General features: G+C 45.9%; 79 non-coding genes across 79 annotated transcripts; all 79 read right to left on the bottom strand.

Moving 5' to 3' along the window:
* Positions 1-67: 67 nt before the first annotated feature.
* LOC123431952 lies at positions 68-186 on the bottom strand. Its single transcript, XR_006623558.1, has one exon. It is a non-coding gene; the product is annotated as a 5S ribosomal RNA (ribosomal RNA).
* A 197-nt stretch (positions 187-383) lies between these two features.
* Positions 384-502, bottom strand: LOC123432157. The gene has a single exon (XR_006623753.1). It is a non-coding gene; the product is annotated as a 5S ribosomal RNA (ribosomal RNA).
* Positions 503-681: 179 nt separating this feature from the next.
* Positions 682-800, bottom strand: LOC123433801. Its single transcript, XR_006625111.1, has one exon. It is a non-coding gene; the product is annotated as a 5S ribosomal RNA (ribosomal RNA).
* A 197-nt stretch (positions 801-997) lies between these two features.
* Positions 998-1,116, bottom strand: LOC123436808. The gene has a single exon (XR_006628018.1). It is a non-coding gene; the product is annotated as a 5S ribosomal RNA (ribosomal RNA).
* Positions 1,117-1,298: 182 nt separating this feature from the next.
* LOC123435707 lies at positions 1,299-1,417 on the bottom strand. The gene has a single exon (XR_006626958.1). It is a non-coding gene; the product is annotated as a 5S ribosomal RNA (ribosomal RNA).
* A 191-nt stretch (positions 1,418-1,608) lies between these two features.
* Positions 1,609-1,727, bottom strand: LOC123438505. The gene has a single exon (XR_006629643.1). It is a non-coding gene; the product is annotated as a 5S ribosomal RNA (ribosomal RNA).
* A 185-nt stretch (positions 1,728-1,912) lies between these two features.
* Positions 1,913-2,031, bottom strand: LOC123436414. The gene has a single exon (XR_006627640.1). It is a non-coding gene; the product is annotated as a 5S ribosomal RNA (ribosomal RNA).
* Positions 2,032-2,209: 178 nt separating this feature from the next.
* Positions 2,210-2,328, bottom strand: LOC123433790. Its single transcript, XR_006625101.1, has one exon. It is a non-coding gene; the product is annotated as a 5S ribosomal RNA (ribosomal RNA).
* Positions 2,329-2,510: 182 nt separating this feature from the next.
* Positions 2,511-2,629, bottom strand: LOC123433779. Its single transcript, XR_006625093.1, has one exon. It is a non-coding gene; the product is annotated as a 5S ribosomal RNA (ribosomal RNA).
* Positions 2,630-2,811: 182 nt separating this feature from the next.
* LOC123437621 lies at positions 2,812-2,930 on the bottom strand. The gene has a single exon (XR_006628795.1). It is a non-coding gene; the product is annotated as a 5S ribosomal RNA (ribosomal RNA).
* Positions 2,931-3,112: 182 nt separating this feature from the next.
* LOC123435940 lies at positions 3,113-3,231 on the bottom strand. The gene has a single exon (XR_006627184.1). It is a non-coding gene; the product is annotated as a 5S ribosomal RNA (ribosomal RNA).
* A 185-nt stretch (positions 3,232-3,416) lies between these two features.
* Positions 3,417-3,535, bottom strand: LOC123431951. The gene has a single exon (XR_006623557.1). It is a non-coding gene; the product is annotated as a 5S ribosomal RNA (ribosomal RNA).
* Positions 3,536-3,732: 197 nt separating this feature from the next.
* LOC123438119 lies at positions 3,733-3,851 on the bottom strand. Its single transcript, XR_006629279.1, has one exon. It is a non-coding gene; the product is annotated as a 5S ribosomal RNA (ribosomal RNA).
* A 179-nt stretch (positions 3,852-4,030) lies between these two features.
* On the bottom strand, positions 4,031-4,149 carry LOC123437922. The gene has a single exon (XR_006629084.1). It is a non-coding gene; the product is annotated as a 5S ribosomal RNA (ribosomal RNA).
* A 197-nt stretch (positions 4,150-4,346) lies between these two features.
* Positions 4,347-4,465, bottom strand: LOC123436807. Its single transcript, XR_006628017.1, has one exon. It is a non-coding gene; the product is annotated as a 5S ribosomal RNA (ribosomal RNA).
* A 182-nt stretch (positions 4,466-4,647) lies between these two features.
* LOC123436759 lies at positions 4,648-4,766 on the bottom strand. Its single transcript, XR_006627971.1, has one exon. It is a non-coding gene; the product is annotated as a 5S ribosomal RNA (ribosomal RNA).
* A 209-nt stretch (positions 4,767-4,975) lies between these two features.
* LOC123436366 lies at positions 4,976-5,094 on the bottom strand. Its single transcript, XR_006627594.1, has one exon. It is a non-coding gene; the product is annotated as a 5S ribosomal RNA (ribosomal RNA).
* Positions 5,095-5,276: 182 nt separating this feature from the next.
* LOC123438211 lies at positions 5,277-5,395 on the bottom strand. Its single transcript, XR_006629367.1, has one exon. It is a non-coding gene; the product is annotated as a 5S ribosomal RNA (ribosomal RNA).
* A 185-nt stretch (positions 5,396-5,580) lies between these two features.
* LOC123432302 lies at positions 5,581-5,699 on the bottom strand. The gene has a single exon (XR_006623892.1). It is a non-coding gene; the product is annotated as a 5S ribosomal RNA (ribosomal RNA).
* A 182-nt stretch (positions 5,700-5,881) lies between these two features.
* Positions 5,882-6,000, bottom strand: LOC123435705. The gene has a single exon (XR_006626956.1). It is a non-coding gene; the product is annotated as a 5S ribosomal RNA (ribosomal RNA).
* Positions 6,001-6,188: 188 nt separating this feature from the next.
* On the bottom strand, positions 6,189-6,307 carry LOC123432301. Its single transcript, XR_006623891.1, has one exon. It is a non-coding gene; the product is annotated as a 5S ribosomal RNA (ribosomal RNA).
* Positions 6,308-6,489: 182 nt separating this feature from the next.
* Positions 6,490-6,608, bottom strand: LOC123435704. Its single transcript, XR_006626955.1, has one exon. It is a non-coding gene; the product is annotated as a 5S ribosomal RNA (ribosomal RNA).
* A 188-nt stretch (positions 6,609-6,796) lies between these two features.
* Positions 6,797-6,915, bottom strand: LOC123432827. Its single transcript, XR_006624399.1, has one exon. It is a non-coding gene; the product is annotated as a 5S ribosomal RNA (ribosomal RNA).
* A 182-nt stretch (positions 6,916-7,097) lies between these two features.
* On the bottom strand, positions 7,098-7,216 carry LOC123435703. Its single transcript, XR_006626954.1, has one exon. It is a non-coding gene; the product is annotated as a 5S ribosomal RNA (ribosomal RNA).
* Positions 7,217-7,398: 182 nt separating this feature from the next.
* Positions 7,399-7,517, bottom strand: LOC123437387. Its single transcript, XR_006628570.1, has one exon. It is a non-coding gene; the product is annotated as a 5S ribosomal RNA (ribosomal RNA).
* Positions 7,518-7,708: 191 nt separating this feature from the next.
* Positions 7,709-7,827, bottom strand: LOC123431537. The gene has a single exon (XR_006623129.1). It is a non-coding gene; the product is annotated as a 5S ribosomal RNA (ribosomal RNA).
* Positions 7,828-8,009: 182 nt separating this feature from the next.
* LOC123435024 lies at positions 8,010-8,128 on the bottom strand. Its single transcript, XR_006626285.1, has one exon. It is a non-coding gene; the product is annotated as a 5S ribosomal RNA (ribosomal RNA).
* A 188-nt stretch (positions 8,129-8,316) lies between these two features.
* On the bottom strand, positions 8,317-8,435 carry LOC123437883. The gene has a single exon (XR_006629048.1). It is a non-coding gene; the product is annotated as a 5S ribosomal RNA (ribosomal RNA).
* A 182-nt stretch (positions 8,436-8,617) lies between these two features.
* On the bottom strand, positions 8,618-8,736 carry LOC123431780. Its single transcript, XR_006623365.1, has one exon. It is a non-coding gene; the product is annotated as a 5S ribosomal RNA (ribosomal RNA).
* A 209-nt stretch (positions 8,737-8,945) lies between these two features.
* LOC123432012 lies at positions 8,946-9,064 on the bottom strand. Its single transcript, XR_006623614.1, has one exon. It is a non-coding gene; the product is annotated as a 5S ribosomal RNA (ribosomal RNA).
* A 185-nt stretch (positions 9,065-9,249) lies between these two features.
* Positions 9,250-9,368, bottom strand: LOC123438149. Its single transcript, XR_006629308.1, has one exon. It is a non-coding gene; the product is annotated as a 5S ribosomal RNA (ribosomal RNA).
* A 197-nt stretch (positions 9,369-9,565) lies between these two features.
* On the bottom strand, positions 9,566-9,684 carry LOC123433768. The gene has a single exon (XR_006625086.1). It is a non-coding gene; the product is annotated as a 5S ribosomal RNA (ribosomal RNA).
* Positions 9,685-9,866: 182 nt separating this feature from the next.
* On the bottom strand, positions 9,867-9,985 carry LOC123435450. Its single transcript, XR_006626700.1, has one exon. It is a non-coding gene; the product is annotated as a 5S ribosomal RNA (ribosomal RNA).
* A 182-nt stretch (positions 9,986-10,167) lies between these two features.
* LOC123435449 lies at positions 10,168-10,286 on the bottom strand. The gene has a single exon (XR_006626699.1). It is a non-coding gene; the product is annotated as a 5S ribosomal RNA (ribosomal RNA).
* A 182-nt stretch (positions 10,287-10,468) lies between these two features.
* Positions 10,469-10,587, bottom strand: LOC123433757. The gene has a single exon (XR_006625082.1). It is a non-coding gene; the product is annotated as a 5S ribosomal RNA (ribosomal RNA).
* A 182-nt stretch (positions 10,588-10,769) lies between these two features.
* On the bottom strand, positions 10,770-10,888 carry LOC123432507. The gene has a single exon (XR_006624086.1). It is a non-coding gene; the product is annotated as a 5S ribosomal RNA (ribosomal RNA).
* A 179-nt stretch (positions 10,889-11,067) lies between these two features.
* LOC123437115 lies at positions 11,068-11,186 on the bottom strand. Its single transcript, XR_006628313.1, has one exon. It is a non-coding gene; the product is annotated as a 5S ribosomal RNA (ribosomal RNA).
* Positions 11,187-11,368: 182 nt separating this feature from the next.
* LOC123433746 lies at positions 11,369-11,487 on the bottom strand. Its single transcript, XR_006625072.1, has one exon. It is a non-coding gene; the product is annotated as a 5S ribosomal RNA (ribosomal RNA).
* A 182-nt stretch (positions 11,488-11,669) lies between these two features.
* Positions 11,670-11,788, bottom strand: LOC123432506. The gene has a single exon (XR_006624085.1). It is a non-coding gene; the product is annotated as a 5S ribosomal RNA (ribosomal RNA).
* Positions 11,789-11,967: 179 nt separating this feature from the next.
* Positions 11,968-12,086, bottom strand: LOC123437112. The gene has a single exon (XR_006628311.1). It is a non-coding gene; the product is annotated as a 5S ribosomal RNA (ribosomal RNA).
* Positions 12,087-12,271: 185 nt separating this feature from the next.
* Positions 12,272-12,390, bottom strand: LOC123437771. The gene has a single exon (XR_006628941.1). It is a non-coding gene; the product is annotated as a 5S ribosomal RNA (ribosomal RNA).
* Positions 12,391-12,578: 188 nt separating this feature from the next.
* On the bottom strand, positions 12,579-12,697 carry LOC123437163. The gene has a single exon (XR_006628358.1). It is a non-coding gene; the product is annotated as a 5S ribosomal RNA (ribosomal RNA).
* A 188-nt stretch (positions 12,698-12,885) lies between these two features.
* Positions 12,886-13,004, bottom strand: LOC123433035. Its single transcript, XR_006624594.1, has one exon. It is a non-coding gene; the product is annotated as a 5S ribosomal RNA (ribosomal RNA).
* A 203-nt stretch (positions 13,005-13,207) lies between these two features.
* LOC123436003 lies at positions 13,208-13,326 on the bottom strand. The gene has a single exon (XR_006627243.1). It is a non-coding gene; the product is annotated as a 5S ribosomal RNA (ribosomal RNA).
* A 179-nt stretch (positions 13,327-13,505) lies between these two features.
* Positions 13,506-13,624, bottom strand: LOC123433004. Its single transcript, XR_006624564.1, has one exon. It is a non-coding gene; the product is annotated as a 5S ribosomal RNA (ribosomal RNA).
* A 206-nt stretch (positions 13,625-13,830) lies between these two features.
* On the bottom strand, positions 13,831-13,949 carry LOC123437184. The gene has a single exon (XR_006628378.1). It is a non-coding gene; the product is annotated as a 5S ribosomal RNA (ribosomal RNA).
* A 179-nt stretch (positions 13,950-14,128) lies between these two features.
* On the bottom strand, positions 14,129-14,247 carry LOC123436529. The gene has a single exon (XR_006627748.1). It is a non-coding gene; the product is annotated as a 5S ribosomal RNA (ribosomal RNA).
* A 194-nt stretch (positions 14,248-14,441) lies between these two features.
* LOC123436962 lies at positions 14,442-14,560 on the bottom strand. The gene has a single exon (XR_006628168.1). It is a non-coding gene; the product is annotated as a 5S ribosomal RNA (ribosomal RNA).
* A 194-nt stretch (positions 14,561-14,754) lies between these two features.
* Positions 14,755-14,873, bottom strand: LOC123436528. Its single transcript, XR_006627747.1, has one exon. It is a non-coding gene; the product is annotated as a 5S ribosomal RNA (ribosomal RNA).
* A 200-nt stretch (positions 14,874-15,073) lies between these two features.
* On the bottom strand, positions 15,074-15,192 carry LOC123435324. Its single transcript, XR_006626579.1, has one exon. It is a non-coding gene; the product is annotated as a 5S ribosomal RNA (ribosomal RNA).
* A 200-nt stretch (positions 15,193-15,392) lies between these two features.
* LOC123432239 lies at positions 15,393-15,511 on the bottom strand. The gene has a single exon (XR_006623832.1). It is a non-coding gene; the product is annotated as a 5S ribosomal RNA (ribosomal RNA).
* Positions 15,512-15,738: 227 nt separating this feature from the next.
* LOC123433735 lies at positions 15,739-15,857 on the bottom strand. The gene has a single exon (XR_006625061.1). It is a non-coding gene; the product is annotated as a 5S ribosomal RNA (ribosomal RNA).
* Positions 15,858-16,057: 200 nt separating this feature from the next.
* On the bottom strand, positions 16,058-16,176 carry LOC123438188. Its single transcript, XR_006629346.1, has one exon. It is a non-coding gene; the product is annotated as a 5S ribosomal RNA (ribosomal RNA).
* Positions 16,177-16,373: 197 nt separating this feature from the next.
* LOC123436001 lies at positions 16,374-16,492 on the bottom strand. The gene has a single exon (XR_006627241.1). It is a non-coding gene; the product is annotated as a 5S ribosomal RNA (ribosomal RNA).
* Positions 16,493-16,683: 191 nt separating this feature from the next.
* On the bottom strand, positions 16,684-16,802 carry LOC123433265. The gene has a single exon (XR_006624798.1). It is a non-coding gene; the product is annotated as a 5S ribosomal RNA (ribosomal RNA).
* A 203-nt stretch (positions 16,803-17,005) lies between these two features.
* LOC123437921 lies at positions 17,006-17,124 on the bottom strand. Its single transcript, XR_006629083.1, has one exon. It is a non-coding gene; the product is annotated as a 5S ribosomal RNA (ribosomal RNA).
* Positions 17,125-17,303: 179 nt separating this feature from the next.
* On the bottom strand, positions 17,304-17,422 carry LOC123436527. Its single transcript, XR_006627746.1, has one exon. It is a non-coding gene; the product is annotated as a 5S ribosomal RNA (ribosomal RNA).
* A 182-nt stretch (positions 17,423-17,604) lies between these two features.
* Positions 17,605-17,723, bottom strand: LOC123436961. Its single transcript, XR_006628167.1, has one exon. It is a non-coding gene; the product is annotated as a 5S ribosomal RNA (ribosomal RNA).
* Positions 17,724-17,923: 200 nt separating this feature from the next.
* LOC123436526 lies at positions 17,924-18,042 on the bottom strand. Its single transcript, XR_006627745.1, has one exon. It is a non-coding gene; the product is annotated as a 5S ribosomal RNA (ribosomal RNA).
* Positions 18,043-18,227: 185 nt separating this feature from the next.
* On the bottom strand, positions 18,228-18,346 carry LOC123433724. The gene has a single exon (XR_006625051.1). It is a non-coding gene; the product is annotated as a 5S ribosomal RNA (ribosomal RNA).
* Positions 18,347-18,540: 194 nt separating this feature from the next.
* LOC123435021 lies at positions 18,541-18,659 on the bottom strand. The gene has a single exon (XR_006626282.1). It is a non-coding gene; the product is annotated as a 5S ribosomal RNA (ribosomal RNA).
* A 212-nt stretch (positions 18,660-18,871) lies between these two features.
* On the bottom strand, positions 18,872-18,990 carry LOC123431902. The gene has a single exon (XR_006623505.1). It is a non-coding gene; the product is annotated as a 5S ribosomal RNA (ribosomal RNA).
* Positions 18,991-19,178: 188 nt separating this feature from the next.
* On the bottom strand, positions 19,179-19,297 carry LOC123433711. Its single transcript, XR_006625038.1, has one exon. It is a non-coding gene; the product is annotated as a 5S ribosomal RNA (ribosomal RNA).
* Positions 19,298-19,650: 353 nt separating this feature from the next.
* Positions 19,651-19,769, bottom strand: LOC123436735. The gene has a single exon (XR_006627948.1). It is a non-coding gene; the product is annotated as a 5S ribosomal RNA (ribosomal RNA).
* Positions 19,770-19,951: 182 nt separating this feature from the next.
* Positions 19,952-20,070, bottom strand: LOC123437832. Its single transcript, XR_006629001.1, has one exon. It is a non-coding gene; the product is annotated as a 5S ribosomal RNA (ribosomal RNA).
* Positions 20,071-20,315: 245 nt separating this feature from the next.
* On the bottom strand, positions 20,316-20,434 carry LOC123432184. Its single transcript, XR_006623780.1, has one exon. It is a non-coding gene; the product is annotated as a 5S ribosomal RNA (ribosomal RNA).
* A 194-nt stretch (positions 20,435-20,628) lies between these two features.
* LOC123432183 lies at positions 20,629-20,747 on the bottom strand. Its single transcript, XR_006623779.1, has one exon. It is a non-coding gene; the product is annotated as a 5S ribosomal RNA (ribosomal RNA).
* A 206-nt stretch (positions 20,748-20,953) lies between these two features.
* Positions 20,954-21,072, bottom strand: LOC123432181. The gene has a single exon (XR_006623777.1). It is a non-coding gene; the product is annotated as a 5S ribosomal RNA (ribosomal RNA).
* A 188-nt stretch (positions 21,073-21,260) lies between these two features.
* Positions 21,261-21,379, bottom strand: LOC123433699. The gene has a single exon (XR_006625027.1). It is a non-coding gene; the product is annotated as a 5S ribosomal RNA (ribosomal RNA).
* Positions 21,380-21,666: 287 nt separating this feature from the next.
* LOC123433107 lies at positions 21,667-21,785 on the bottom strand. The gene has a single exon (XR_006624660.1). It is a non-coding gene; the product is annotated as a 5S ribosomal RNA (ribosomal RNA).
* Positions 21,786-21,976: 191 nt separating this feature from the next.
* On the bottom strand, positions 21,977-22,095 carry LOC123433688. Its single transcript, XR_006625016.1, has one exon. It is a non-coding gene; the product is annotated as a 5S ribosomal RNA (ribosomal RNA).
* Positions 22,096-22,292: 197 nt separating this feature from the next.
* On the bottom strand, positions 22,293-22,411 carry LOC123438519. The gene has a single exon (XR_006629656.1). It is a non-coding gene; the product is annotated as a 5S ribosomal RNA (ribosomal RNA).
* Positions 22,412-22,601: 190 nt separating this feature from the next.
* Positions 22,602-22,720, bottom strand: LOC123433676. The gene has a single exon (XR_006625005.1). It is a non-coding gene; the product is annotated as a 5S ribosomal RNA (ribosomal RNA).
* A 209-nt stretch (positions 22,721-22,929) lies between these two features.
* Positions 22,930-23,048, bottom strand: LOC123436734. The gene has a single exon (XR_006627947.1). It is a non-coding gene; the product is annotated as a 5S ribosomal RNA (ribosomal RNA).
* Positions 23,049-23,221: 173 nt separating this feature from the next.
* On the bottom strand, positions 23,222-23,340 carry LOC123437830. Its single transcript, XR_006628999.1, has one exon. It is a non-coding gene; the product is annotated as a 5S ribosomal RNA (ribosomal RNA).
* Positions 23,341-23,546: 206 nt separating this feature from the next.
* Positions 23,547-23,665, bottom strand: LOC123433664. Its single transcript, XR_006625003.1, has one exon. It is a non-coding gene; the product is annotated as a 5S ribosomal RNA (ribosomal RNA).
* A 197-nt stretch (positions 23,666-23,862) lies between these two features.
* On the bottom strand, positions 23,863-23,981 carry LOC123438722. Its single transcript, XR_006629848.1, has one exon. It is a non-coding gene; the product is annotated as a 5S ribosomal RNA (ribosomal RNA).
* Positions 23,982-24,168: 187 nt separating this feature from the next.
* On the bottom strand, positions 24,169-24,287 carry LOC123433069. Its single transcript, XR_006624625.1, has one exon. It is a non-coding gene; the product is annotated as a 5S ribosomal RNA (ribosomal RNA).
* Positions 24,288-24,469: 182 nt separating this feature from the next.
* Positions 24,470-24,588, bottom strand: LOC123436763. The gene has a single exon (XR_006627975.1). It is a non-coding gene; the product is annotated as a 5S ribosomal RNA (ribosomal RNA).
* Between the last annotated feature and the right edge of the window lie 37 nt (positions 24,589-24,625).

Genomic DNA, 24,625 nt, shown 5'->3' with positions numbered 1-24,625 from the left:
ATGAGGTCATATAGATCACGCTCCCGCGTCATCCTTGTCACGTGGCGCAAAAATATATTTAAAAAGGGGAATGCAACACGAGGACTTCCCACGAGGTCACCCATCCTAGTACTACTCTCGCCCAAGCACGCTTAACTTCGGAGTTCTGATGGGAACCGATGCTTTAGTGCTGGTATGATCGCATCCGACATGCAACTACCTATTTGTTCCTTATGCTTGCCCCTACTACTACTACTACTACTACTACTACTACTACTAGTCGTTGGGTGTCAAGCGCGGTGGGAAAAGTAACACAGTAATCGTCAAAAATAAGAAAATGAGGTCATATAGATCACGATCCCGCGTCATCCTTGTCACGTGGCGCAAAAATATATTTAAAAAGGGGAATGCAACACGAGGACTTCCCAGGAGGTCACCCATCCTAGTACTACTCTCGCCCAAGCACGCTTAACTTCGAAGTTCTGATGGGATCCGATGCTTTAGTGCTGGTATGATCGCAACCAACATGCAACTATCTATTTGTTCCTTATGCTTGCCCCTACTACTACTACTACTAGTCGTTGGGTGTCAAGCGCGGTGGGAAAAGTCACACAGTAATCGTCAAAAATAAGAAAATGAGGTCATATAGATCACGCTCCCGCGACATCCTTGTCACGTGGCGCAAAAATATATTTAAAAAGGGGAATGCAACACGAGGACTTCCCAGGAGGTCACCCATCCTAGTACTACTCTCGCCCAAGCACGCTTAACTTCGGAGTTCTGATGGGATCCGGTGCTTTAGTGCTGGTATGATCGCATCCGACATGCAACTACCTATTTGTTCCTTATGCTTGCCCCTACTACTACTACTACTACTACTACTACTACTACTAGTCGTTGGGTGTCAAGCGCGGTGGGAAAAGTAACACAGTAATCGTCAAAAATAAGAAAATGAGGTCATATAGATCACGGTCCCGCGTCATCCTTGTCACGTGGCGCAAAAATATATTTAAAAAGGGGAATGCAACACGAGGACTTCCCAGGAGGTCACCCATCCTAGTACTACTCTCGCCCAAGCACGCTTAACTTCGGAGTTCTAATGGGATCCGGTGCTTTAGTGCTGGTATGATCGCAACCGACATGCAACTATCTATTTGTTCCTTATGCTTGCCCCTACTACTACTACTACTACTAGTCGTTGGGTGTCAAGCGCGGTGGGAAAAGTCACACAGTAATCGTCAAAAATAAGAAAATGAGGTCATATAGATCACGCTCCCGCGTTATCCTTGTCACGTGGCGCAAAAATATATTTAAAAAGGGGAATGCAACACGAGGACTTCCCAGGAGGTCACCCATCCTAGTACTACTCTCGCCCAAGCACGCTTAACTTCGGAGTTCTCATGGGATCCGGTGCTTTAGTGCTGGTATGATCGCATCCGACATGCAACTATCTATTTGTTCCTTATGCTTGCCCCTACTACTACTACTACTACTACTACTACTAGTCGTTGGGTGTCAAGCGCGGTGGGAAAAGTCACACAGTAATCGTCAAAAATAAGAAAATGAGGTCATATAGATCACGCTCCCGCGTCATCCTTGTCACGTGGCGCAAAAATATATTTAAAAAGGGGAATGCAACACGAGGACTTCCCACGAGCTCACCCATCCTAGTACTACTCTCGCCCAAGCACGCTTAACTTCGGAGTTCTGATGGGATCCGGTGCTTTAGTGCTGGTATGATCGCATCCGACATGCAACTATTTATTTGTTCCTTATGCTTGCCCCTACTACTACTACTACTACTACTAGTTGTTGGGTGTCAAGCGCGGTGGGAAAAGTCACACAGTAATCGTCAAAAATAAGAAAATGAGGTCATATAGATCACGGTCCCGCGTCATCCTTGTCACGGGGCGCAAAAATATATTTAAAAAGCGGAATGCAACACGAGGACTTCCCAGGAGGTCACCCATCCTAGTACTACTCTCGCCCAAGCACGCTTAACTTCGGAGTTCTGATGGGATCCGATGCTTTAGTGCTGGTATGATCGCATCCGACATGCAACTATCTATTTGTTCCTTATGTTTGCCCGTACTACTACTACTACTAGTCGTTGGGTGTCAAGCGCGGTGGGAAAAGTCACACAGTAATCGTCAAAAATAAGAAAATGAGGTCATATAGATCACGCTCCCGCGTCATCCTTGTCACGTTGCGAAAAATATATTTAAAAAGGGGAATGCAACACGAGGACTTCCCAGGAGGTCACCCATCCTAGTACTACTCTCGCCCAAGCACGCTTAACTTCGGAGTTCTGATGGGATCCGGTGCTTTAGTGCTGGTATGATCGCATCCAACATGCAACTATCTATTTGTTCCTTATGCTTGCCCCTACTACTACTACTACTACTAGTCGTTGGGTGTCAAGCGCGGTGGGAAAAGTCACACAGTAATCGTCAAAAATAAGAAAATGAGGTCATATAGATCACGGTCCCGCGTCATCCTTGTCACGTGGCGCAAAAATATATTTAAAAAGGGGAATGCAACACGAGGACTTCCCAGGAGGTCACCCATCCTAGTACTACTCTCGCCCAAGCACGCTTAACTTCGGAGTTCTGATGGGATCCGGTGCTTTAGTGCTGGTATGATCGCATCCGACATGCAACTATCTATTTGTTCCTTATGCTTGCCCCTACTACTACTACTACTACTAGTCGTTGGGTGTCAAGCGCGGTGGGAAAAGTCACACAGTAATCGTCAAAAATAAGAAAATGAGGTCATATAGATCACGCTCTCGCGTCATCCTTGTCACGTGGCGCAAAAATATATTTAAAAAGGGGAATGCAACACGAGGACTTCCCAGGAGGTCACCCATCCTAGTACTACTCTCGCCCAAGCACGCTTAACTTCGGAGTTTTGATGGGATCCGGTGCTTTAGTGCTGGTATGATCGCATCCGACATGCAACTATCTATTTGTTCCTTATGCTTGCCCCTACTACTACTACTACTACTAGTCGTTGGGTGTCAAGCGCGGTGGGAAAAGTCACACAGTAATCGTCAAAAATAAGAAAATGAGGTCATATAGATCACGGTCCCGCGTCATCCTTGTCACGTGGCGCAAAAATATATTTAAAAAGGGGAATGCAACACGAGGACTTCCCAGGAGGTCACCCATCCTAGTACTACTCTCGCCCAAGCACGCTTAACTTCGGAGTTCTAATGAGATCCGGTGCTTTAGTGCTGGTATGATCGCATCCGACATGCAACTATCTATTTGTTCCTTATGCTTGCCCCTACTACTACTACTACTACTACTAGTCGTTGGGTGTCAAGCGCGGTGGGAAAAGTCACACAGTAATCGTCAAAAATAAGAAAATGAGGTCATATAGATCACGCTCCCGCGTCATCCTTGTCACGTGGCGCAAAAATATATTTAAAAAGGGGAATGCAACACGAGGACTTCCCACGAGGTCACCCATCCTAGTACTACTCTCGCCCAAGCACGCTTAACTTCGGAGTTCTGATGGGAACCGATGCTTTAGTGCTGGTATGATCGCATCCGACATGCAACTACCTATTTGTTCCTTATGCTTGCCCCTACTACTACTACTACTACTACTACTACTACTACTAGTCGTTGGGTGTCAAGCGCGGTGGGAAAAGTAACACAGTAATCGTCAAAAATAAGAAAATGAGGTCATATAGATCACGATCCCGCGTCATCCTTGTCACGTGGCGCAAAAATATATTTAAAAAGGGGAATGCAACACGAGGACTTCCCAGGAGGTCACCCATCCTAGTACTACTCTCGCCCAAGCACGCTTAACTTCGGAGTTCTGATGGGATCCGATGCTTTAGTGCTGGTATGATCGCAACCAACATGCAACTATCTATTTGTTCCTTATGCTTGCCCCTACTACTACTACTACTAGTCGTTGGGTGTCAAGCGCGGTGGGAAAAGTCACACAGTAATCGTCAAAAATAAGAAAATGAGGTCATATAGATCACGCTCCCGCGACATCCTTGTCACGTGGCGCAAAAATATATTTAAAAAGGGGAATGCAACACGAGGACTTCCCAGGAGGTCACCCATCCTAGTACTACTCTCGCACAAGCACGCTTAACTTCGGAGTTCTGATGGGATCCGGTGCTTTAGTGCTGGTATGATCGCATCCGACATGCAACTACCTATTTGTTCCTTATGCTTGCCCCTACTACTACTACTACTACTACTACTACTACTACTAGTCGTTGGGTGTCAAGCGCGGTGGGAAAAGTAACACAGTAATCGTCAAAAATAAGAAAATGAGGTCATATAGATCACGGTCCCGCGTCATCCTTGTCACGTGGCGCAAAAATATATTTAAAAAGGGGAATGCAACACGAGGACTTCCCAGGAGGTCACCCATCCTAGTACTACTCTCGCCCAAGCACGCTTAACTTCGGAGTTCTAATGGGATCCGGTGCTTTAGTGCTGGTATGATCGCAACCGACATGCAACTATCTATTTGTTCCTTATGCTTGCCCCTACTACTACTACTACTACTAGTCGTTGGGTGTCAAGCGCGGTGGGAAAAGTCACACAGTAATCGTCAAAAATAAGAAAATGAGGTCATATAGATCACGCTCCCGCGTTATCCTTGTCACGTGGCGCAAAAATATATTTAAAAAGGGGAATGCATCACGAGGACTTCCCAGGAGGTCACCCATCCTAGTACTACTCTCGCCCAAGCACGCTTAACTTCGGAGTTCTGATGGGATCCGGTGCTTTAGTGCTGGTATGATCGCATCCGACATGCAACTATCTATTTGTTCCTTATGCTTGCCCCTACTACTACTACTACTAATACTACTACTACTACTACTACTACTACTAGTCGTTGGGTGTCAAGCGCGGTGGGAAAAGTCACACAGTAATCGTCAAAAATAAGAAAATGAGGTCATATAGATCACGCTCCCGCGTCATCCTAGGCACGTGGCGCAAAAATATATTTAAAGAGGGGAATGCAACACGAGGACTTCCCAGGAGGTCACCCATCCTAGTACTACTCTCGCCCAAGCACGGTTAACTTCGGAGTTCTGATGGGATCCGGTGCTTTAGTGCTGGTATGATCGCATCCGACATGCAACTATCTATTTGTTCCTTATGCTTGCCCCTACTACTACTACTACTACTAGTCGTTGGGTGTCAAGCGCGGTGGGAAAAGTCACACAGTAATCGTCAAAAATAAGAAAATGAGGTCATATAGATCACGCTCCCGCGTCATCCTTGTCACGTGGCGCAAAAATATATTTAAAAAGGGGAATGCAACACGAGGACTTCCCAGGAGGTCACCCATCCTAGTACTACTCTCGCCCAAACACGCTTAACTTCGAAGTTCTGATGGGATCCGGTGCTTTAGTGCTGGTATGATCGCATCCGACATGCAACTATCTATTTGTTCCTTATGCTTGCCCCTACTACTACTACTACTACTACTAGTCGTTGGGTGTCAAGCGCGGTGGGAAAAGTCACACAGTAATCGTCAAAAATAAGAAAATGAGGTCATATAGATCACGCTCCCGCGTCATCCTTGTCACGTGGCGCAAAAATATATTTAAAAAGGGGAATGCAACACGAGGACTTCCCAGTAGGTCACCCATCCTAGTACTACTCTCGCCCAAGCACGCTTAACTTCGAAGTTCTGATGGGATCCAGTGGTTTAGTGCTGGTATGATCGCATCCGACATGCAACTATCTATTTGTTCCTTATGCTTGCCCCTACTACTACTACTACTACTAGTTGTTGGGTGTCAAGCGCGGTGGGAAAAGTCACACAGTAATCGTCAAAAATAAGAAAATGAGGTCATATAGATCACGGTCCCGCGTCATCCTTGTCACGTGGCGCAAAAATATATTTAAAAAGGGGAATGCAACACGAGGACTTCCCAGGAGGTCACCCATCCTAGTACTACTCTCGCCCAAGCACGCTTAACTTCGGAGTTCTCATGGGATCCGGTGCTTTAGTGCTGGTATGATCGCATCCGACATGCAACTATCTATTTGTTCCTTATGCTTGCCCCTACTACTACTACTACTACTACTACTAGTCGTTGGGTGTCAAGCGCGGTGGGAAAAGTCACACAGTAATCGTCAAAAATAAGAAAATGAGGTCATATAGATCACGCTCCCGCGTCATCCTTGTCACGTGGCGCAAAAATATATTTAAAAAGGGGAATGCAACACGAGGACTTCCCAGTAGGTCACCCATCCTAGTACTACTCTCGCCCAAGCACGCTTAACTTCGAAGTTCTGATGGGATCCAGTGGTTTAGTGCTGGTATGATCGCATCCGACATGCAACTATCTATTTGTTCCTTATGCTTGCCCCTACTACTACTACTACTACTAGTTGTTGGGTGTCAAGCGCGGTGGGAAAAGTCACACAGTAATCGTCAAAAATAAGAAAATGAGGTCATATAGATCACGGTCCCGCGTCATCCTTGTCACGTGGCGCAAAAATATATTTAAAAAGGGGAATGCAACACGAGGACTTCCCAGGAGGTCACCCATCCTAGTACTACTCTCGCCCAAGCACGCTTAACTTCGGAGTTCTCATGGGATCCGGTGCTTTAGTGCTGGTATGATCGCATCCGACATGCAACTATCTATTTGTTCCTTATGCTTGCCCCTACTACTACTACTACTACTACTACTAGTCGTTGGGTGTCAAGCGCGGTGGGAAAAGTCACACAGTAATCGTCAAAAATAAGAAAATGAGGTCATATAGATCACGCTCCCGCGTCATCCTTGTCACGTGGCGCAAAAATATATTTAAAAAGGGGAATGCAACACGAGGACTTCCCAGTAGGTCACCCATCCTAGTACTACTCTCGCCCAAGCACGCTTAACTTCGAAGTTCTCATGGGATCCAGTGGTTTAGTGCTGGTATGATCGCATCCGACATGCAACTATCTATTTGTTCCTTATGCTTGCCCCTACTACTACTACTACTACTAGTTGTTGGGTGTCAAGCGCGGTGGGAAAAGTCACACAGTAATCGTCAAAAATAAGAAAATGAGGTCATATAGATCACGGTCCCGCGTCATCCTTGTCACGTGGCGCAAAAATATATTTAAAAAGGGGAATGCAACACGAGGACTTCCCAGGAGGTCACCCATCCTAGTACTACTCTCGCCCAAGCACGCTTAACTTCGGAGTTCTCATGGGATCCGGTGCTTTAGTGCTGGTATGATCGCATCCGACATGCAACTATCTATTTGTTCCTTATGCTTGCCCCTACTACTACTACTACTACTAGTCGTTGGGTGTCAAGCGCGGTGGGAAAAGTCACAAAGTAATCGTCAAAAATAAGAAAATGAGGTCATATAGATCACGGTCCCGCGTCATCCTTGTCACGTGGCGCAAAAATATATTTAAAAAGGGGAATGCAACACAAGGACTTCCCAGGAGGTCACCCATCCTAGTACTACTCTCGCCCAAGCACGCTTAACTTTGGAGTTCTGATGGGATCCGGTGCTTTAGTGCTGGTATGATCGCATCCGACATGCAACTATCTATTTGTTCCTTATGCTTGCCCCTACTACTACTACTACTACTACTACTACTAGTCGTTGGGTGTCAAGCGCGGTGGGAAAAGTCACACAGTAATCGTCAAAAATAAGAAAATGAGGTCATATAGATCACGCTCCCGCGTCATCCTTGTCACGTGGCGCAAAAATATATTTAAAAAGGGGAATGCAACACGAGGACTTCCCAGGAGGTCACCCATCCTAGTACTACTCTCGCCCAAGCACGCTTAACTTCGAAGTTCTGATGGGATCCAGTGGTTTAGTGCTGGTATGATCGCATCCGACATGCAACTATCTATTTGTTCCTTATGCTTGCCCCTACTACTACTACTACTACTAGTCGTTGGGTGTCAAGCGCGGTGGGAAAAGTCACACAGTAATCGTCAAAAATAAGAAAATGAGGTCATATAGATCACGCTCCCGCGTCATCCTTGTCACGTGGCGCAAAAATATATTTAAAAAGGGGAATGCAACACGCGGACTTCCCAGGAGGTCACCCATCCTAGTACTACTCTCGCCCAAGCACGCTTAACTTCGGAGTTCTGATGGGATCCGGTGCTTTAGTGCTGGTATGATCGCATCCGACATGCAACTATCTATTTGTTCCTTATGCTTGCCCCTACTACTACTACTACTACTACTACTAGTCGTTGGGTGTGAAGCGCGGTGGGAAAAGTCACACAGTAATCGTCAAAAATAAGTAAATGAGGTCATATAGATCACGCTCCCGCGTCATCCTTGTCACGTGGCGCAAAAATATATTTAAAAAGGGGAATGCAACACGAGGACTTCCCAGGAGGTCACCCATCCTAGTACTACTCTCGCCCAAGCACGCTTAACTTCGGAGTTCTGATGGGATCCGGTGCTTTAGTGCTGTTATGATCGCATCCGACATGCAACTATCTATTTGTTCCTTATGCTTGCCCCTACTACTACTACTACTACTAGTCGTTGGGTGTCAAGCGCGGTGGGAAAAGTCACACAGTAATCGTCAAAAATAAGAAAATGAGGTCATATAGATCACGTTCCCGCGTCATCCTTGTCACGTGGCGCAAAAATATATTTAAAAAGGGGAATGCAACACGAGGACTTCCCAGGAGGTCACCCATCCTAGTACTACTCTCGCCCAAGCACGGTTAACTTCGGAGTTTTGATGGGATCCGGTGCTTTAGTGCTGGTATGATCGCATCCGACATGCAACTATCTATTTGTTCCTTATGCTTGCCCCTACTACTACTACTACTAATACTACTACTACTACTACTACTACTACTAGTCGTTGGGTGTCAAGCGCGGTGGGAAAAGTCACACAGTAATCGTCAAAAATAAGAAAATGAGGTCATATAGATCACGCTCCCGCGTCATCCTTGTCACGTGGCGCAAAAATATATTTAAAAAGGGGAATGCAACACGAGGACTTCCCAGGAGGTCACCCATCCTAGTACTACTCTCGCCCAAGCACGGTTAACTTCGGAGTTCTGATGGGATCCGGTGCTTTAGTGCTTGTATGATCGCATCCGACATGCAACTATCTATTTGTTCCTTATGCTTGCCCCTACTACTACTACTACTACTACTAGTCGTTGGGTGTCAAGCGCGGTGGGAAAAGTCACACAGTAATCGTCAAAAATAAGAAAATGAGGTCATATAGATCACGCTCCCGCGTCATCCTTGTCACGTGGCGCAAAAATATATTTAAAAAGGGGAATGCAACACGAGGACTTCCCAGGAGGTCACCCATCCTAGTACTACTCTCGCCCAAGCACGCTTAACTTCGAAGTTCTCATGGGATCCGGTGCTTTAGTGCTGGTATGATCGCATCCGACATGCAACTATCTATTTGTTCCTTATGCTTGCCCCTACTACTACTACTAGTACTACTACTACTACTACTAGTCGTTGGGTGTCAAGCGCGGTGGGAAAAGTCACACAGTAATCGTCAAAAATAAGAAAATGAGGTCATATAGATCACGCTCCCGCGTCATCCTTGTCACGTGGCGCAAAAATATATTTAAAAAGGGGAATGCAACACGAGGACTTCCCAGGAGGTCACCCATCCTAGTACTACTCTCGCCCAAGCACGCTTAACTTCGGAGTTCTGATGGGATCCGGTGCTTTAGTGCTGGTATGATCGCATCCGACATGCAACTATCTATTTGTTCCTTATGCTTGCCCCTACTCGTACTACTACTACTAGTCGTTGGGTGTCAAGCGCGGTGGGAAAAGTCACACACTAATCGTCAAAAATAAGAAAATGAGGTCATATAGATCACGGTCCCGCGTCATCCTTGTCACGTGGCGCAAAAATATATTTAAAAAGGGGAATGCAACACGAGGACTTCCCAGGAGGTCACCCATCCTAGTACTACTCTCGCCCAAGCACGCTTAACTTCGGAGTTCTGATGGGATCCGGTGGTTTAGTGCTGGTATGATCGCATCCGACATGCAACTATCTATTTGTTCCTTATGCTTGCCCCTACTACTACTACTACTACTAGTCGTTGGGTGTCAAGCGCGGTGGGAAAAGTCACACAGTAATCGTCAAAAATAAGAAAATGAGGTCATATAGATCACGGTCCCGCGTCATCCTTGTCACGTGGCGCAAAAATATATTTAAAAAGGGGAATGCAACACGAGGACTTCCCAGGAGGTCACCCATCCTAGTACTACTCTCGCCCAAGCACGCTTAACTTCGGAGTTCTGATGGGATCCGGTGGTTTAGTGCTGGTATGATCGCATCCGACATGCAACTATCTATTTGTTCCTTATGCTTGCCCCTACTACTACTACTACTACTAGTCGTTGGGTGTCAAGCGCGGTGGGAAAAGTCACACAGTAATCGTCAAAAATAAGAAAATGAGGTCATATAGATCACGGTCCCGCGTCATCCTTGTCACGTGGCGCAAAAATATATTTAAAAAGGGGAATGCAACACGAGGACTTCCCAGGAGGTCACCCATCCTAGTACTACTCTCGCCCAAGCACGCTTAACTTCGGAGTTCTGATGGGATCCGGTGCTTTAGTGCTGGTATGATCGCATCCGACATGCAACTATCTATTTGTTCCTTATGCTTGCCCCTACTACTACTACTACTAATAGTCGTTGGGTGTCAAACGCGGTGGGAAAAGTCACAAAGTAATCGTCAAAAATAAGAAAATGAGGTTATATAGATCACGGTCCCGCGTCATCCTTGTCACGTGGCGCAAAAATATATTTAAAAAGGGGAATGCAACACGAGGACTTCCCAGGAGGTCACCCATCCTAGTACTACTCTCGCCCAAGCACGCTTAACTTCAGAGTTCTGATGGGATCCGGTGCTTTAGTGCTCGGATGATCGCATCCGACATGCAACTATCTATTTGTTCCTTATGCTTGCCCCTACTACTACTACTACTAGTCGTTGGGTGTCAAGCGCGGTGGGAAAAGTCACAAAGTAATCGTCAAAAATAAGAAAATGAGGTCATATAGATCACGGTCCCGCGTCATCCTTGTCACGTGGCGCAAAAATATATTTAAAAAGGGGAATGCAACACGAGGACTTCCCAAGAGGTCACCCATCCTAGTACTACTCTCGCCCAAGCACGCTTAACTTCGGAGTTCTGATGGGATCCGGTGCTTTAGTGCTGGGATGATCGCATCCGACATGCAACTATCTATTTGTTCCTTATGCTTGCCCCTACTACTACTACTACTACTAGTCGTTGGGTGTCAAGCGCGGTGGGAAAAGTCACACAGTAATCGTCAAAAATAAGAAAATGAGGTCATATAGATCACGGTCCCGCGTCATCCTTGTCACGTGGCGCAAAAATATATTTAAAAAGGGGAATGCAACACGAGGACTTCCCAGGAGGTCACCCATCCTAGTACTACTCTCGCCCAAGCACGCTTAACTTCGGAGTTCTGATGGGATCCGGTGCTTTAGTGCTGGTATGATCGCATCCGACATGCAACTATCTATTTGTTCCTTATGCTTGCCCCTACTACTACTACTACTAATAGTCGTTGGGTGTCAAACGCGGTGGGAAAAGTCACAAAGTAATCGTCAAAAATAAGAAAATGAGGTTATATAGATCACGGTCCCGCGTCATCCTTGTCACGTGGCGCAAAAATATATTTAAAAAGGGGAATGCAACACGAGGACTTCCCAGGAGGTCACCCATCCTAGTACTACTCTCGCCCAAGCACGCTTAACTTCAGAGTTCTGATGGGATCCGGTGCTTTAGTGCTCGGATGATCGCATCCGACATGCAACTATCTATTTGTTCCTTATGCTTGCCCCTACTACTACTACTACTAGTCGTTGGGTGTCAAGCGCGGTGGGAAAAGTCACAAAGTAATCGTCAAAAATAAGAAAATGAGGTCATATAGATCACGGTCCCGCGTCATCCTTGTCACGTGGCGCAAAAATATATTTAAAAAGGGGAATGCAACACGAGGACTTCCCAAGAGGTCACCCATCCTAGTACTACTCTCGCCCAAGCACGCTTAACTTCGGAGTTCTGATGGGATCCGGTGCTTTAGTGCTGGGATGATCGCATCCGACATGCAACTATCTATTTGTTCCTTATGCTTGCCCCTACTACTACTACTACTACTACTAGTCGTTGGGTGTCAAGCGCGGTGGGAAAAGTCACACAGTAATCGTCAAAAATAAGAAAATGAGGTCATATAGATCACACTCCCGCGTCATCCTTGTCACGTGGCGCAAAAATATATTTAAAAAGGGGAATGCAACACGAGGACTTCCCAGGAGGTCACCCATCCTAGTACTACTCTCGCCCAAGCACGCTTAACTTCGGAGTTCTGATGGGATCCGGTGCTTTAGTGATGGTATGATCGCATCCGACATGCAACTATCTATTTGTTCCTTATGCTTGCCCCTACTACTACTACTACTACTACTACTAGTCGTTGGGTGTCAAGCGCGGTGGGAAAAGTCACACAGTAATCGTCAAAAATAAGAAAATGAGGTCATATAGATCACGCTCTCGCGTCATCCTTGTCACGTGGCGCAAAAATATATTTAAAAAGGGGAATGCAACACGAGGACTTCCCAGGAGGTCACCCATCCTGGTACTACTCTTGCCCAAGCACGCTTAACTTCGGAGTTCTGATGGGATCCGGTGCTTTAGTGCTGGTATGATCGCATCCAACATGCAACTATCTATTTGTTCCTTATGCTTGCCCCTACTACTACTACTACTACTACTACTAGTCGTTGGGTGTCATGCGCGGTGGGAAAAGTCACACAGTAATCGTCAAAAATAAGAAAATGAGGTCATATAGATCACGTTCCCGCGTCATCCTTGTCACGTGGCGCAAAAATATATTTAAAAAGGGGAATGCAACACGAGGACTTCCGAGGAGGTCACCCATCCTAATACTACTCTCGCTCAAGCACGCTTAACTTCGAAGTTCTGATGGGATCCGGTGCTTTAGTGCTGGTATGATCGCATCCGACATGCAACTATCTATTTGTTCCTTATGCTTGCCCCTACTACTACTACTACTACTACTACTACTACTACTACTACTAGTCGTTGGGTGTCAAGCGCGGTGGGAAAAGTCACACAGTAATCGTCAAAAATAAGAAAATGAGGTCATATAGATCACGGTCCCGCGTCATCCTTGTCACGTGGCGCAAAAATATATTTAAAAAGGGGAATGCAACACGAGGACTTCCCAGGAGGTCAACCATCCTAGTACTACTCTCGCCCAAGCACGCTTAACTTCGGAGTTCTGATGGGATCCGGTGCTTTAGTGCTGGTATGATCGCATCCGACATGCAACTATCTATTTGTTCCTTATGCTTGCCCCTACTACTACTACTACTAGTCGTTGGGTGTCAAGCGCGGTGGGAAAAGTCACACAGTAATCGTCAAAAATAAGAAAATGAGGTCATATAGATCACGCTCCCGCGTCATCCTTGTCACGTGGCGCAAAAATATATTTAAAAAGGGGAATGCAACACGAGGACTTCCCAGGAGGTCACCCATCCTAGTACTACTCTCGCCCAAGCACGCTTAATTTCGAAGTTCTGATGGGATCCGGTGCTTTAGTGCTCGTATGATCACATCCGACATGCAACTATCTATTTGTTCCTTATGCTTGCCCCTACTACTACTACTACTACTACTACTATTACTACTACTACTACTAGTCGTTGGGTGTCAAGCGCGGTGGGAAAAGTCACACAGTAATCGTCAAAAATAAGAAAATGAGGTCATATAGATCACGCTCCCGCGTCATCCTTGTCACGTGGCGCAAAAATATATTTAAAAAGGGGAATGCAACACGAGGACTTCCCAGGAGGTCACCCATCCTAGTACTACTCTCGCCCAAGCACGCTTAACTTCGGATTTCTGATGGGATCCGGTGCTTTAGTGCTGGTATGATCGCATCCGACATGCAACTATCTATTTGTTCCTTATGCTTGCCCCTACTACTACTACTACTAGTCGTTGGGTGTCAAGCGCGGTGGGAAAAGTCACACAGTAATCGTCAAAAATAAGAAAATGAGGTCATATAGATCACGCTCCCGCGGCATCCTTGTCACGTGGCGCAAAAACATATTTAAAAAGGGGAATGCAACACGAGGACTTCCCAGGAGGTCACCCATCCTAGTACTACTCTCGCCCAAGCACGCTTAACTTCGAAGTTCTGATGGGATCCGGTGCTTTAGTGCTGGTATGATCGCATCCAACATGCAACTATCTATTTTTTCCTTATAATTGCCCCTACTACTACTACTACTACTACTACTACTACTAGTCGTTGGGTGTCAAGCGCGGTGGGAAAAGTCACACAGTAATCGTCAAAAATAAGAAAATGAGGTCATATAGATCACGCTCCCGCGTCATCCTTGTCACGTGGCGCAAAAATATATTTAAAAAGGGGAATGCAACACGAGGACTTTCCAGGAGGTCACCCATCCTAGTACTACTCTCGCCCAAGCACGCTTAACTTCGGAGTTCTGATGGGATCCGGTGCTTTAGTGCTGGTATGATCGCATCCGACATGCAACTATCTATTTGTTCCTTATGCTTGCCCCTACTACTACTACTACTACTACTACTACTACTAGTCGTTGGGTGTCAAGCGCGGTGGGAAAAGTCACACAGTAATCGTCAAAAATAAGAAAATGAGGTCATATAGATCACGCTCCCGCGTCATCCTTGTCACGTGGCGCAAAAATATATTTAAAAAGGGGAATGCAACACGAGGACTTCCCAGGAGGTCACCCATCCTAGTACTACTCTCGCCCAAGCACGCTTAACTTCGAAGTTCTGATGGGATCCGGTGCTTTAGTGCTGGTATGATCGCATCCGACATGCAACTATCTATTTGTTCCTTATGCTTGCCCCTACTACTACTACTACTACTACTACTACTACTACTACTAGTCGTTGGGTGTCAAGCGCGGTGGGAAAAGTCACACAGTAATCGTCAAAAATAAGAAAATGAGGTCATATAGATCACGTTCCCGCGTCATCCTTGTCACGTGGCGCAAAAATATATTTAAAAAGGGGAATGCAACACGAGGACTTCCCAGGAGGTCACCCATCCTAGTACTACTCTCGCCCAAGCACGCTTAACTTCGGAGTTCTGATGGGATCCGGTGCTTTAGTGCGGGTATGATCGCATCCGACATGCAACTATCTATTTGTTCCTTATGCTTGCCGCTACTACTACTACTACTACTACTACTACTACTACTATTAGTCGTTGGGTGTCGAGCGCGGTGGGAAAAGTCACACAGTAATCGTCAAAAATAAGAAAATGAGGTCATATAGATCACGGTCCCGCGTCATCCTTGTCACGTGGCGCAAAAATATATTTAAAAAGGGGAATGCAACACGAGGACTTCCCAGGAGGTCACCCATCCTAGTACTACTCTCACCCAAGCACGCTTAACTTCGGAGTTCTGATGGGATACGGTGCTTTAGTGCTGGTATGATCGCATCCGACATGCAACTATCTATTTGTTCCTTATGCTTGCCCCTACTACTACTACTACTACTACTACTACTACTACTACTACTACTACTACTACTACTACTACTACTAGTCGTTGGGTGTAAAGCGCGGTGGGAAAAGTCACACAGTAATCGTCAAAAATAAGAAAATGAGGTCATATAGATCACGCTCCCGCGTCATCCTTGTCACGTGGCGCAAAAATATATTTAAAAAGGGGAATGCAACACGAGGACTTCCCAGGAGGTCACCCATCCTAGTACTACTCTCGCCCAAGCACGCTTAACTTCGGAGTTCTGATGGGATCCGGTGCTTTAGTGCTGGTATGATCGCATCCGACATGCAACTATCTATTTGTTCCTTATGCTTGCCCCTACTACTACTACTACTACTACTACTACTACTACTACTAGTCGTTGGGTGTCAAGCGCGGCGGGAAAAGTCACACAGTAATCGTCAAAAATAAGAAAATGAGGTCATATAGATCACGTTCCCGCGTCATCCTTGTCACGTGGCGCAAAAATATATTTAAAAAGGGGAATGCAACACGAGGACTTCCCAGGAGGTCACCCATCCTAGTACTACTCTCGCCCAAGCACGCTTAACTTCAAAGTTCTGATGGGATCCGGTGCTTTAGTGCTGGTATGATCGCATCCGACATGCAACTATCTATTTGTTCCTTATGCTTGCCCCTACTACTACTACTACTACTACTACTACTACTACTAGTCGTTGGGTGTCAAGCGCGGTGGGAAAAGTCACACAGTAATCGTCAAAAATAAGAAAATGAGGTCATATAGATCACGGTCCCGCGTCATCCTTGTCACGTGGCGCAAAAATATATTTAAAAAGGGGAATGCAACACGAGGACTTCCCAGGAGGTCAACCATCCTAGTACTACTCTCGCCCAAGCACGCTTAACTTCGGAGTTCTGATGGGATCCGGTGCTTTAGTGCTGGTATGATCGCATCCGACATGCAACTATCTATTTGTTCCTTATGCTTGCCCCTACTACTACTACTACTACTACTACTACTAGTCGTTGGGTGTCAAGCGCGGTGGGAAAAGTCACACAGTAATCGTCAAAAATAAGAAAATGAGGTCATATAGATCAGGCTCCCGCGTCATCCTTGTCACGTGGCGCAAAAATATATTTAAAAAGGGGAATGCAACACGAGGACTTCCCAGGAGGTCACCCATCCTAGTACTACTCTCGCCCAAGCACGCTTAATTTCGATGTTTTGATGGGATCCGGTGCTTTAGTGCTGGTATGATCGCATCCGACATGCAACTATCTATTTGTTCCTTATGCTTGCCCCTACTACTACTACTACTACTACTATTACTACTACTACTACTAGTCGTTGGGTGTCAAGCGCGGTTGGAAAAGTCACACAGTAATCGTCAAAAATAAGAAAATGAGGTCATTTAGATCACGCTCCCGCGTCATCCTTGTCACGTGGCGCAAAAATATATTTAAAAAGGGGAATGCAACACGAGGACTTCCCAGGAGGTCACCCATCCTAGTACTACTCTCGCACAAGCACGCTTAACTTCGGAGTTCTGATGGGATCCGGTGCTTTAGTGCTGGTATGATCGCATCCAACATGCAACTATCTATTTGTTCCTTATACTTGCCCCTACTACTACTACTACTAGTCGTTGGGTGTCAAGCGCGGTGGGAAAAGTCACACAGTAATCGTCAAAAATAAGAAAATGAGGTCATATAGATCACGCTCCCGCGTCATCCTTGTCACGTGGCGCAAAAACATATTTAAAAAGGGGAATGCAACACGAGGACTTCCCAGGAGGTCACCCATCCTAGTACTACTCTCGCCCAAGCACGCTTAACTTCGAAGTTCTGATGGGATCCGGTGCTTTAGTGCTGGTATGATCGCATCCGACATGCAACTATCTATTTGTTCCTTATGCTTGCCCCTACTACTACTACTACTACTAGTCGTTGGGTGTCAAGCGCGGTGGGAAAAGTCACACAGTAATCGTCAAAAATAAGAAAATGAGGTCATATAGATCACGCTCCCGCGTCATCCTTGTCACGTGGCGCAAAAATATATTTAAAAAGGGGAATGCAACACGAGGACTTTCCAGGAGGTCACCCATCCTAGTACTACTCTCGCCCAAGCACGCTTAACTTCGGAGTTCTGATGGGATCCGGTGCTTTAGTGCTGGTATGATCGCATCCGACATGCAACTATCTATTTGTTCCTTATGCTTGCCCCTACTACTACTACTACTACTACTACTACTACTACTACTAGTCGTTGGGTGTCAAGCGCGGTGGGAAAAGTCACACAGTAATCGTCAAAAATAAGAAAATGAGGTCATATAGATCACGCTCCCGCGTCATCCTTGTCACGTGGCGCAAAAATATATTTAAAAAGGGGAATGCAACACGAGGACTTCCCAGGAGGTCACCCATCCTAGTACTACTCTCGCCCAAGCACGCTTAACTTCGAAGTTCTGATGGGATCCGGTGCTTTAGTGCTGGTATGATCGCATCCGACATGCAACTATCTATTTGTTCCTTATGCTTGCCCCTACTACTACTACTACTACTACTAGTCGTTGGGTGTCAAGCGCGGTGGGAAAAGTCACACAGTAATCGTCAAAAATAAGAAAATGAGGTCATATAGATCACGTTCCCGCGTCATCCTTGTCACGTGGCGCAAAAATATATTTAAAAAGGGGAATGCAACACGAGGACTTCCCAGGAGGTCACCCATCCTAGTACTACTCTCGCCCAAGCACGCTTAACTTCGGAGTTCTGATGGGATCCGGTGCTTTAGTGCTGGTATGATCGCATCCGACATGCAACTATCTATTTGTTCCTTATGCTTGCCCCTACTACTACTACTACTACTACTACTACTACTAGTCGTTGGGTGTCAAGCGCGGTGGGAAAAGTCACACAGTAATCGTCAAAAATAAGAAAATGAGGTCATATAGATCACGGTCCCGCGTCATCCTTGTCACGTGGCGCAAAAATATATTTAAAAAGGGGAATGCAACACGAGGACTTCCCAGGAGGTCACCCATCCTAGTACTACTCTCGCCCAAGCACGCTTAGCTTCGGAGTTCTGATGGGATCCGGTGCTTTAGTGCTGGTATGATCGCATCCGACATGCAACTATCTATTTGTTCCTTATGCTTGCCCCTACTACTACTACCACTACTACTACTACTACTACTACTACTACTACTACTAGTCGTTGGGTGTAAAGCGCGGTGGGAAAAGTCACACAGTAATCGTCAAAAATAAGAAAATGAGGTCATATAGATCACGGTCCCGCATCATCCTTGTCACGTGGCGCAAAAATACATTTAAAAAGGGGAATGCAACACGAGGACTTCCCAGGAGGTCACCCATCCTAGTACTACTCTCGCCCAAGCACGCTTAACTTCGAAGTTCTGATGGGATATGGTGCTTTAGTGCTGGTATGATCGCATCCGACATGCAACTATCTATTTGTTCCTTATGCTTGCCCCTACTACTACTACTACTACTACTACTAGTCGTTGGGTGTCAAGCGCGGTGGGAAAAGTCACACAGTAATCGTCAAAAATAAGAAAATGAGGTCATATAGATCACGCTCCCGCGTCATCCTTGTCACGTGGCGCAAAAATATATTTAAAAAGGGGAATGCAACACGAGGACTTCCCAGGAGGTCACCCATCCTAGTACTACTCTCGCCCAAGCACGCTTAACTTCGGAGTTCTGATGGGATCCGGTGCTTTAGTGCTGGTATGATCGCATCCGACATGCAACTATCTATTTGTTCCTTATGCTTGCCCCTACTACTACTACTACTACTACTACTACTACTACTACTACTACTACTACTACTACTACTACTACTACTACTACTACTACTACTACTACTACTACTACTACTACTACTACTACTACTACTACTACTACTACTACTACTACTACTACTACTACTACTACTACTACTACTACTACTACTACTACTACTAGTAGTAGTCGTTGGGTGTCAAGCGCGGTGGGAAAAGTCACACAGTAATCGTCAAAAATAAGAAAATGAGGTCATATAGATCACGGTCCCGCGTCATCCTTGTCACGTGGCGCAAAAATATATTTAAAAAGGGGAATGCAACACGAGGACTTCCCAGGAGGTCACCCATCCTAGTACTACTCTCGCCCAAGCGCGCTTAACTTCGGAGTTCTGATGGGATCCGGTGCTTTAGTGCTGGTATGATCGCATCCGACATGCAACTATCTATTTGTTCCTTATGCTTGCCCCTACTACTACTACTACTACTAGTCGTTGGGTGTCAAGCGCGGTGGGAAAAGTCACACAGTAATCGTCAAAAATAAGAAAATGAGGTCATATAGATCACGCTCCCGCGTCATCCTTGTCACGTGGCGCAAAAATATATTTAAAAAGGGGAATGCAACACGAGGACTTCCCAGGAGGTCACCCATCCTAGTACTACTATCGCCCAAGCACGCTTAACTTCGGAGTTCTGATGGGATCCGGTGCTTTAGTGCTGGTATGATCGCATCCGACATGCAACTATCTATTTGTTCCTTATGCTTGCCCCTATTACTACTACTACTACTACTACTACTACTACTACTACTACTACTACTACTACTACTACTACTACTACTACTACTACTACTAGTCGTTGGGTGTCAAGCGCGGTGGGAAAAGTCACACAGTAATCGTCAAAAATAAGAAAATGAGGTCATATAGATCACGCTCCCGCGTCATCCTTGTCACGTGGCGCAAAAATATATTTAAAAAGGGGAATGCAACACGAGGACTTCCCAGGAGGTCACCCATCCTAGTACTACTCTCGCCCAAGCACGCTTAACTTCGGAGTTCTGATGGGATCCGGTGCTTTAGTGCTTGTATGATCGCATCGGACATGCAACTATCTATTTGTTCCTTATGCTTGCCCCTCCTACTACTACTACTACTACTACTACTACTAGTCGTTGGATGTCAAGCGCGGTGGGAAAAGTCACACAGTAATCGTCAAAAATAAGAAAATGAGGTCATATAGATCACGCTCCCGCGTCATCCTTGTCACGTGGCGCAAAAATATATTTAAAAAGGGGAATGCAACACGAGGACTTCCCAGGAGGTCACCCATCCTAGTACTACTCTCGCCCAAGCACGCTTAACTTCGGAGTTCTGATGGGATCCGGTGCTTTAGTGCTTGTATGATCGCATCGGACATGCAACTATCTATTTGTTCCTTATGCTTGCCCCTACTACTACTACTACTACTACTACTACTACTACTACTACTACTAGTCGTTGGGTGTCAAGCGCGGTGGGAAAAGTCACACAGTAATCGTCAAAAATAAGAAAATGAGGTCATATAGATCACGCTCCCGCGTCATCCTTGTCACGTGGCGCAAAAATATATTTAAAAAGGGGAATGCAACACGAGGACTTCCCAGGAGGTCACCCATCCTAGTACTACTCTCGCCCAAGCACGCTTAACTTCGGAGTTCTGATGGGATCCGGTGCTTTAGTGCTTGTATGATCGCATCGGACATGCAACTATCTATTTGTTCCTTATGCTTGCCCCTACTACTACTACTACTACTACTACTAGTCGTTGGGTGTCAAGCGCGGTGCGAAAAGTCACACAGTAATCGTCAAAAATAAGAAAATGAGGTCATATAGATCACGTTCCCGCGTCATCCTTGTCACGTGGCGCAAAAATATATTTAAAAAGGGGAATGCAACACGAGGACTTCCCAGGAGGTCACCCATCCTAGTACTACTCTCGCCCAAGCACGCTTAACTTCGGAGTTCTGATGGGATCCGGTGCTTTAGTGCTGGTATGATCGCATCCGACATGCAACTATCTATTTATTTCTTATGCTTGCCCCTACTACTACTACTACTACTACTACTACTACTACTACTACTACTACTACTACTACTACTACTACTACTACTACTACTACTACTACTACTACTACTACTACTACTACTACTACTACTACTACTACTAGTCGTTGGGTGTAAAGCGCGGTGGAAAAAGTCACACAGTAATCGTCAAAAATAAGAAAATGAGGTCATATAGATCACGGTCCCGCATCATCCTTGTCACGTGGCGCAAAAATACATTTAAAAAGGGGAATGCAACACGAGGACTTCCCAGGAGGTCACCCATCCTAATACTACTCTTGCCCAAGCACGCTTAACTTCGAAGTTCTGATGGGATATGGTGCTTTAGTGCTGGTATGATCGCATCCGACATGCAACTATCTATTTGTTCCTTATGCTTGCCCCTACTACTACTACTACTACTACTACTACTAGTCGTTGGGTGTCAAGCGCGGTGGGAAAAGTCACACAGTAATCGTCAAAAATAAGAAAATGAGGTCATATAGATCACGCTCCCGCGTCATCTTTGTCACGTGGCGCAAAAATATATTTAAAAAGGGGAATGCAACACGAGGACTTCCCAGGAGGTCACCCATCCTAGTACTACTCTCGCCCAAGCACGCTTAACTTCGGAGTTCTGATGGGATCCGGTGCTTTAGTGCTGGTATGATCGCATCCGACATGCAACTATCTATTTGTTCCTTATGCTTGCCCCTACTACTACTACTACTACTACTACTACTACTACTAGTCGTTGGGTGTCAAGCGCGGTGGGAAAAGTCACACAGTAATCGTCAAAAATAAGAAAATGAGGTCATATAGATCACGCTCCCGCGTCATCCTTGTCACGTGGCGCAAAAATATATTTAAAAAGGGGAATGCAACACGAGGACTTCCCAGGAGGTCACCCATCCTAGTACTACTCTCACCCAAGCACGCTTAACTTCGAAGTTCTGATGGGATCCGGTGCTTTAGTGCTGGTATGATCGCATCCGACATGCAACTATCTATTTGTTCCTTATGCTTGCCCCTACTACTACTACTACTACTACTACTACTAGTCGTTGGGTGTCAAGCGCGGTGGGAAAAGTCACACAGTAATCGTCAAAAATAAGAAAATGAGGTCATATAGATCACGCTCCCGCGTCATCCTTGTCACGTGGCGCAAAAATATATTTAAAAGGGGAATGCAACACGAGGACTTCCCAGGAGGTCACCCATCCTAGTACTACTCTCGCCCAAGCACGCTTAACTTCGGAGTTCTGATGGGATCCGGTGCTTTAGTGCTGGTATGATCGCATCCGACATGCAACTATCTATTTGTTCCTTATGCTTGCCCCTACTACTACTACTACTACTACTACTACTACTACTACTACTACTACTAGTCGTTGGGTGTCAAGCGCGGTGGGAAAAGTCACACAGTAATCGTCAAAAATAAGAAAATGAGGTCATATAGATCACGGTCCCGCGTCATCCTTGTCACGTGGCGCAAAAATATATTTAAAAAGCGGAATGCAACACGAGGACTTCCCAGGAGGTCACCCATCCTAGTACTACTCTCGCCCAAGCGCGCTTAACTTCGGAGTTCTGATGGGATCCGGTGCTTTAGTGCTGGTATGATCGCATCCGACATGCAACTATCTATTTGTTCCTTATGCTTGCCCCTACTATTACTAGTCGTTGGGTGTCAAGCGCGGTGGGAAAAGTCACACAGTAATCGTCAAAAATAAGAAAATGAGGTCATATAGATCACGCTCCCGCGTCATCCTTGTCACGTGGCGCAAAAATATATTTAAAAAGGGGAATGCAACACGAGGACTTCCCAGGAGGTCACCCATCCTAGTACTACTATCGCCCAAGCACGCTTAACTTCGGAGTTCTGATGGGATCCGGTGCTTTAGTGCTGGTATGATCGCATCCGACATGCAACTATCTATTTGTTCCTTATGCTTGCCCCTATTACTACTACTACTACTACTACTACTACTACTACTACTACTAGTCATTGGGTGTCAAGCGCGGTGGGAAAAGTCACACAGTAATCGTCAAAAATAAGAAAATGAGGTCATATAGATCACGCTCCCGCGTCATCCTTGTCACGTGGCGCAAAAATATATTTAAAAAGGGGAATGCAACACGAGGACTTCCCAGGAGGTCACCCATCCTAGTACTACTCTCGCCCAAGCACGCTTAACTTCGGAGTTCTGATGGGATCCGGTGCTTTAGTGCTGGTATGATCGCATCCGACATGCAACTATCTATTTGTTCCTTATGCTTGCCCCTACTACTACTACTACTACTACTACTACTACTACTAGTCGTTGGGTGTCAAGCGCGGTGGGAAAAGTCACACAGTAATCGTCAAAAATAAGAAAATGAGGTCATATAGATCACGCTCCCGCGTCATCCTTGTCACGTGGCGCAAAAATATATTTAAAAAGGGGAATGCAACACAAGGACTTCCCAGGAGGTCACCCATCCTAGTACTACTATCGCCCAAGCACGCTTAACTTCGGAGTTCTGATGGGATCCGGTGCTTTAGTGCTGGTATGATCGCATCCGACATGCAACGATCTATTTGTTCCTTATGCTTGCCCCTACTACTACTACTACTACTACTACTAGTCGTTGGGTGTCAAGCGCGGTGGGAAAAGTCACACAGTAATCGTCAAAAATAAGAAAATGAGGTCATATAGATCACGCTCCCGCGTCATCCTTGTCAATGGCGCAAAAATATATTTAAAAAGGGGAATGCAACACGAGGACTTCCCAGGAGGTCACCCATCCTAGTACTACTATCGCCCAAGCACGCTTAACTTCGGAGTTCTGATGGGATATGGTGCTTTAGTGCTGGTATGATCGCATCCGACATGCAACTATCTATTTGTTCCTTATGCTTGCCCCTACTACTACTACTACTACTAGTCGTTGGGTGTCAAGCGCGGTGAGAAAAGTCACACAGTAATCGTCAAAAATAAGAAAATGAGGTCATATAGATCACGCTCCCGCGTCATCCTTGTCACGTGGCGCAAAAATATATTTAAAAAGGGGAATGCAACACGAGGACTTCCCAGGAGGTCACCCATCCTAGTACTACTCTCGCCCAAGCACGCTTAACTTCGGAGTTCTGATGGGATCCAGTGCTTTAGTGCTGGTATGATCACATCCGACATGCAACTATCTATATGTTCCTTATGCTTGCCCC

The sequence above is a fragment of the Hordeum vulgare genome, chromosome 2H, assembly GCF_904849725.1.
Source record: "Hordeum vulgare subsp. vulgare chromosome 2H, MorexV3_pseudomolecules_assembly, whole genome shotgun sequence".
NCBI lineage: Eukaryota > Viridiplantae > Streptophyta > Magnoliopsida > Poales > Poaceae > Hordeum > Hordeum vulgare.
This window is presented reverse-complemented; position numbering and strand designations above follow the sequence as displayed.